The sequence below is a fragment of the Glossina fuscipes genome, unplaced genomic scaffold, assembly GCF_014805625.2.
Source record: "Glossina fuscipes isolate IAEA_lab_2018 unplaced genomic scaffold, Yale_Gfus_2 213, whole genome shotgun sequence".
Classification (NCBI taxonomy): domain Eukaryota; kingdom Metazoa; phylum Arthropoda; class Insecta; order Diptera; family Glossinidae; genus Glossina; species Glossina fuscipes.
Window position 1 is genome coordinate 1,707,513 of NW_023998556.1, and position 7,992 is coordinate 1,715,504.

The 7,992-nt window shown below is 35.0% G+C and overlaps 1 long non-coding RNA gene across 1 annotated transcript; it reads right to left on the reverse strand.

Annotated features, from left to right (window-relative positions):
* Positions 1–5,877: 5,877 nt before the first annotated feature.
* LOC119642105 lies at positions 5,878–6,189 on the reverse strand. The gene is made up of 3 exons (XR_005247951.1): positions 6,120–6,189; positions 5,989–6,053; positions 5,878–5,928 (listed from the first exon to the last, which is right to left on the reverse strand). It is a non-coding gene; the product is annotated as an uncharacterized LOC119642105 (long non-coding RNA).
* Positions 6,190–7,992: the final 1,803 nt, after the last annotated feature.

A 7,992-nucleotide genomic window follows, 5' to 3' on the forward strand; every position in this document is an offset into this window, starting at 1 on the left:
ATCTTCTTTTTAATTTTTAATAGTTAAATTAGATAAACTATTCCGATGTGCAAGACACAATCTTGCGACATCTCTTTTATATTCCTCCTTTTTTTTTGAGTTATTAAAAGCATATTTCTTTCCATATTATTTTGTTGTTACCACTTAAACACACAACAATAAAAGGTAAGCACCATGTGAAATGTTAACAGAACTGTCCTCTTGATTATTCTCCTTCCTCGTTTTAGGAACAAAAAAGGCTGTTATAGAATTTTCCTTTATATTCCTCCTTTTTTTTTTTTTAAGTTATTAAAAGCATGTTTCTATCTATATCATTTTGTTGTTACCACTTAAACACACAACAATAAAAGGTAAGCACCATGTGAAATGTTAACAGAACTGCTGTAAATAACAAGAACCGCACTCAGTGAGAGCCTGCCTAAGACTGACTTCAACTCAGAACTATCCCCTCTGACTTCAATTTTTGAAACGCAGACAGACTTCTCCTTTTTACTTCATTTCCCTCTTCTTCTTCCTGTTGCTCTCTCTATAACGGCTTGCCGCTACTCTCACAAGAGCAAGCATAGATCCCGCAAAATCATACGATTTTGCCTATGCTTGCAAGAGCAAAAGGAAAAAAAGGAGTACCGCAAAATCATACGATTCTGCCTGTACTTGCAAAAGCAAGCAGAGGTACCGCAAAATCATACGATTCTGCCTGTACTTGCAAAAGCAAGCAAAGGTACCGCAAAACCATACGACTTTGCCTGTACTTGCAAGCAAGGAGATCAGAAAAGAACAAAATAAACACATATACCGCAAGATCATGCGATTTATTTGCGGTACCACAAAATCGAATGATTTTGTCTAACGGCATGCCGTTATTGCGCCGCTTGCGGTTGACACAGACCGACAGACACCCTACCCAAGGTTTGTTCGCGGCCGTTACACTATTTAAAACCCAATGTAACTCTTTAATATTTCTATACTTTGCCTTTTTTTGATACAGCATTGCTATTTCAGATACAGGATGTTAACTTTGTCCACTTTTTAAGAAAGTTGGTATGAATTGGCAACTCATATGACTCATATAGTTTTACGCGAACGTAAACAAAAGAATAAAAAGAAAAAAATGCATTCGCTTCAAATTTACACTTTATACAACAAGCCATCTTAGCAAACGGCAGCTGATAATTTTTGTGTTTTACTGATGTTATTAAAAAAAAAAAAAAAAAAAATTGCGAATATTTAAATAATTTAAAAGGAGGAAGGAGGGAAGGAAGAAACCAAAAAAAGGTTTAACAAAGTAACTACATATTTTAAAAAAATTTAAACAAAGAAAAGGAGAGAAGAAAGAAGAAAAAAGTGAGAGAAAAATGAAAAAGCAATCTATATATTATATTTTTTTATTTTTCTGTTCTGATTTTTTTTTTTGGTGTTCCCCTTGATAACAGGCAATACAACATCAGCCCGTCTCCCCATGTAGACTGGGTCTGATCTTATAACTACTGGTAGGGATTGTTTCAAAGATTTGTAATTGAACACCACTTGGAACACCAAGAGATCGAGGATTGGTGAGAAAAAAATTCTTTTACCTTCTAATGGAGAAGCTAACGCAAATGTTTTAATTACGCCTAGTAAACAGGCAATCGACAAGCCCTCTGATATGGGTGCCACAGCCGCCCCAAATCTCGAGATCAATTTGTACGATTGCCTTTCTAAGTGCAATTTCGTCGTTTTTGTCGAAACGTGCGCAAACGCAGAAGGAAATCGCATCAATATTAACTCCAATCTCTATTTTTATGATTACTTGAAGGATTTCAACATGTACGGCTTACAAGAATTAAAAATCGTCAGCAGGGGCAGAGTCAAACTGCTTTTCAGCTCTGCTGCCAATGCCAACAATTTTGTTACGAATAATGAATTTACTAAAAAGAATTTAAAGGCGTACATACCGAGATCGTTCACCGAGAGATTTGGTGTCATTCGAAACATCCCATGTATATGCAGTGTAGACGAGATAATTAAAAATGCCGTATCCGATATTCCGATTAAGTCCGCTGTCCGTTTTCAAAGAAGAAATCTCAACAACAAACATGAGTGGATTCCCACAACCAGCATCAAAATTGGCTTCAAAGGGAGAGCCCTCCCTAAGTCAATAAAATTTAATTATTGTTATCTGGCGGTTGAGTACTTTGTACCCACTTTAAAGCAGTGCTTTAAGTGCTGTAGATATCGTCACGTGTCAAAATTCTGCAAAGCTAAAGAGAGCAAGTGCCTTAACTGTGAGAAGTCTCCGAAGTGTGTGAACTGTGAGACGATGAAGTGCTTGTCCTGTGGTTCAGGTGAGCACAACACTTTTAATAAGAGTTGCCCTAACAGGGAACTTAAATCAAATATCAACAGGATCATGGCAATTAAAAATCTCTCGTATAAAGACGTAAAAGAGAATTTTTACGCAAATTATTTCGAATGTTTCGATGACATCACCTACGACGACAATTTCCCTCCACTGGGGAACACGTCCGCAATTTCGACCCAGGATGATAATCAAAACGCCGACTAAATTTTAACCAAAAATATATATAATGCTGCCGTCAAAAGGATATCGGTTCCTTCCAAATCTCCTCTCAGTTCACCCACCAAGCCTTCTCTCAATTCACTCTCAAAGCCGTCTGGAAGAAATCTTCGGCGTCCAGTAATTTCAAATAACTATATGCGTTCGTCAGAACTTGAAAGATTAATCTCTGCGATTGAAGAAAGCATCCGTCCGATGATCCCTCATAATTTTATTAAAGAATTTGAAGAAAAAATGTCTGCCTGTGCCAATTCTCGGGCAGTTCAAGCACCCAGCACTAAGAGGAAATCCGCCGGGGTCCCTTCTCAAATTTAAATATGATGTCCTTTTTACAATATAGTATCCAAAGTGTTCGACGTAACCTGTCGTTTTGGACACATAGAGCTATTGCGATTAAAGAGTTATGTGGTAACGGTAGCCCACATTCTTTCTGGAATTACATGAATGGTCATCGACATTCTAGTCAAAAATGAAGCGGTTGTGCTGGAAGGACCATGATAATAAAAGAGACTTGGATATGCTCAAAAGCTATATTCCAAGTATCAATCCGATTATAATTCCTTCAATTCCTTTTAGTAGTCTCAACAACACACCCTTTTCATTGCATGAGCTAGTGTAGGTTTTACATTCCAGAAAGAGAGCTACTGCTGCAGGTTGTGATGGAGTCCACATGCAGCATGCTCAGAGCACTATCTGGAGGAAGCCTCAGCATTCTTTTGCATGCAATTAACAACTGCTGGTCCATCAACTTTATACCCTCAGGTTTGCGATGCATCAAGATAGTTCCCATTCCTAACGCTGGTAAAGACTTAAATGATTTAAGCAGCTTCAGACCAATTTCACTAATATCTGTATTCATAAGGACTATCATCCTCATGGCTAAGGAGAGACTAAGTGATTTCTTGAAAACTGAGAAGATTATTCCAGCTTGTTCTTACGCCTATCAAAAACGCTACGCTAATCTACGAATATGTTCGTTAACGAACTGTCTTTTCTCATAGCCAGCTTAAAGAAAACAGGTACAATGGTCATTATGCTTTCCCTGGAAATCGGCAAAGCCTATGACTGTGTCAACTTGATTAAGCTTGGTAGAATTCTTTTAAACTTTTCGATTCCTCTTCAAATACGGCTGTGGATACTTAATTTTTTATCCAAGCGCATGTTGGTACTGAAAAAGTTGAAATATGTGGCCATATCCTACAAGGCTGGTGTTTAAGCCCCATTCTCTTTAATCTACACACAGCTTCTTTGCATGATCTTCAAGATGACAAAACTCATATTTTTCAATATGCAGATGATTTCCTAATTGTGTCTGCAGACTCGTCTTTTTCAGCTGCTGGCAATAATTTTCGATGAAAGCTAATTTTTTCTTCGATGCATGCGCTGCTAATCGTCTAAAAAGTCATTCAGAGATACCGACTAAGCTAAGTCAGCCACCCCCTAGTATAAGTAGTTTCATCCCTTAGTATAAGTATATTTCAGAATTCTGGTTTAATATTAGTGCTACATACATGAAATGCATGGATGTATGGGTGAACTAAATCGGTTTTAACAATGGGAGAAGTTTCTAGAGATTATATGCATGTATGTATGTTAAATTTTAAATTTAAAATTTAATTTCTGTATACTGCCAGTAGACTATGTCGCTCATAATTGTGACAGTTTCAGAAAATGCCCGGAGAATTGTGTTGAAATCCAATATTCTGTGTCTATTTTATTCCATCTATATTGAATATATTAACAATGCCCATCATGATAAAAATTTCCTATCCTTAAACGAGTCCGCTGTTCCAATTTGCTTAAAAAATACTATTGCCGATGTTAACAACATTTTCACCAAGAAGTGGCTTAGCCAGAAATTTACATATATAGCGATATAGGTTCAACCCACAATACTCCATATGAAAGCAAAGCTACTCGAAACTACCTCCATATTACAAGAATTGACACCTTTTAGAGAGCCTATGAAACATCAATTGTGCTTCTTCCTCTTCATTTCACGGCAAAGGTTTAGCACGTTGATGTAATGTGTCCATATATCAACGGCATATCCATTTTCTCTATTCTCAATATATGGTACTTTTTCCATAGCGTCGAAAAAGGAAACCTGCTGCATTTCAATCATTTCACTGTGCAAGTTCTTCAAGGTGAAGAAGAAAAATTTGGTAAAATTAATTAAAATATCTCGAGCAATTCTTTAGGGTAAAGGAAAAAAACTAGCTAACGGTCCTTTGCGAGAAATCAAGTATATTTCCTAATTGTCAAGTACCCTCCCAGAGATGCAGCTCGTCAAATTCAGAAAAATGTTATTTAGGATTGGAAGGACACCATCATCACAGCTTGATGTATTTCGAGCCCCTGGCGGACGCCATATTGACGACATCGGAAATAAAAACGCTCAATAGGCTTATAAGAAGTCGCACGTGCAACGGCGTCTGTTTAAACAAATTGGTCGAAATTTTCATTTTTGAATGCAGAAAATTTGATATCATTATAAAAAATACGGGTAGGTGTAAGGTGCATCCCAGGGTTTTCTAATGTCGTTTTTTACTATCATATAAAATGCTAACTTTTTTTGTAGAACGGCCGTTACATTGCTCGGCATATTGGCATAGTTTTCGACCTTGTCGTTATTTTTGTCTCATCCATATAACTTAGACATTCGGACATTGCAAATGAAAAGGCAAGGATTACAACTTTTAAAATGGCTGGTCAGAATATGGTCTGCAATAAAGCGTTAACAGCTGCTATGTGATTAGGACGCACATAACAATAGTGGCGCACGTGTTGGTAGAATTCCATTGACTTTGAACTTCAATTTAAATTTCAATGCACACATCAACTAAAAACTAAATAGTTTAAGCAATCTCAATCTCTATGCTCTAATCAATTAATTATCTTTAAAAGTGGAGCAAAACATTGTTTGTCACAGTATATAAAGGAATAATTTTTTTAATCCTAAAAATCCTAACAAGAAAAGGAATTGTACATCAGTGTAAACTTTCCTTTGTGATATTTTATGACATTCACATTTCTTGTAATTCTGTGCTAGGAGCAAGTACGATTAAGCCACACTGGGATTTGAATCCACAAAAACACCGACTTATCATATATTTTTTAGCGAGAAGCTTTTGTTACCATAAAAATTTGGCCATCAAATTCTTTAAATTTTCCATTATGAAATGGCCCAACGATTTATAGTAATTTGTCTCATGTAGGCCTACACCATTATAAACTTAACTTAAAATTGTAAAAATATTTCCAATAATAATAATAAATAAATATAAGCCCCATTTATACATAATATACATACACAATACATAAAAAATACATATAAATACATCACGATCGCTGTGCCTGTGTGTTGATATCTGGAAAAGAAAAATATTGTGATTACTAAAATTTATATATAAATATGGCCACAAACTTACCATTGGCCTATGTAAATATCGCATTCCGCAGAAGCGATAGTGGAGGCGTATGTTTGTTTTTTAATCTAAAATGAAATAAAATGAAATGAATAAATTATACATAATAACAAGTAAAGATAAACGCAACTTACCTTGACATATAGCAAATCGTTCATTCGTTATGATGAGGCGGTGGGCGTTGTACTTCAACTTTATTCGAATCTAAAATAAGAGAAAGTAAATAGCAATTCATAAAAATGCCTGTATAATATTATAATTTTCATCTACGCTTATCTGCGAAGTGCGTGTTTGGTAACTTTAACCTACCCGCAACCAATCATTCATTTGTTCAATTCTTGCTGTATTGAATTTTTCATTCATCGTTCACTCGCTCACTCATTCCTTCATTTATTTATTTATTCGCGCATTCATTATGTTAATTTAAAAAAGAAAAGCAGTTCTAATGAAAACACAAACATATATAAAAAATATTTCATACTTCAAATACTTACAAATTTTTGAATATTAATGCTAATAATGTATTAAAAATCTTTGAAAAAACAAGTATTGCAGATCTCATAAATAAATTATATTCCTACCCAGCTAAGCTAATGCCGCTACCCAACTTTGATTTGTTCACAAAATTGTTAAGGAAACACCAACGAGATTTGCAGAAAAGCTATTGCTTCACAATTTTTCGCTTCGTACAACTTCTTTCTGCACTTGTAAAATGGCCTTGATTTTTCACTAAAAGCCGTTAGCTGGTTTTTTCCTTTACAAGGTTTATAAAAAAAATACCATGTGTGGAAAATAGAGACAACGCAAAGTTGCTTTCATAAATTGCCTTCGATGAACGGGAAACTTTCCTCGCGAAGTCTGTTAAATATTTTATGAGTTTGATTGTACTTGTTCCACGCAAAACCGGTATGTACTCATTAAACGCTGGTTTTACCGTTTTCAATGAATTCTTTTGCCAAGCCCTAAAAGCCTTTGCAGAGAATGGCTCTAAAAAGCAAATAATCAAAGATTTTATTGCAATTAGCACAGGATATTTAGTTCAATGTCACGTTTTCTGATTTCACAATCACTCTTGCGCGTGCTGTCATTGGGATTTCTTTCTCTGTTTTGTTTTTGTTTTTGCGCACCCGACCTCAGTATTTTCATATTAAAGTAAACCTTACAAAGTATAATAGCTGTAGCAGAACCGTATATCCAGCTGCTACGATGTTTTCCCAGCACTTCTTCCCATTTCATAGATATGCTCACGCCATTTCTCTTACTTCTCCCCATTTAGCAGATGAGAGAGATTTTTTATTCACCATTTGCTTTATGTATTTACTCATTACTTAGAAACAACTCTGTGCTTGAATGTCTCTTCCGACTCCAAAGATTCAATATTTTCGTATTGCATTACAAATGGAAATATTGCACTTTTATCTTTCTTTTGGAGTAAACGAATCCGTTAAAAGTTCTTCTCTCGCAATTTTTTTGTATGTAATCAGAAAATGCGTCGGCTTTTAAGGAATGGAGTCACGCTTTACTTTCTAGTACGTCGTATAATCTACAAAGCGGCCATAAAACTTGCTCGCAAAGATAAACTTAAAAGCTCCATTTCCGAAAAAGAAACCTTCGATACCCTTAGTAACAAAGTACTTTTCATACCGAAATCCACATATCTATACATTATACAGCAGTTTCTCTCTGAAACAATGTTACTGTTATTTATCATTCTCTTATAAATAATGCATAATACATAAATCGAAAATATGAATGAAAATGAATAATACACTTTTTAGCTAGAAAAAAATATAATTTTTTTCCGAACTTTGATTTTCTTTCCTTTCACATATTCATAAAAATGAGATTGGGGAGTGTTTTTTAATTTATTTAAAAGTTGAATCGAATCAATTGAGATTGGTGTAGGTTTTAAGGTGTTTTTTTTACGCTTCCTAATTATTATTATTATTATTATAATTTTATAGTTTATATCGGCTTCCTGGCACGTCAGGTAATGAAGTAGAATTC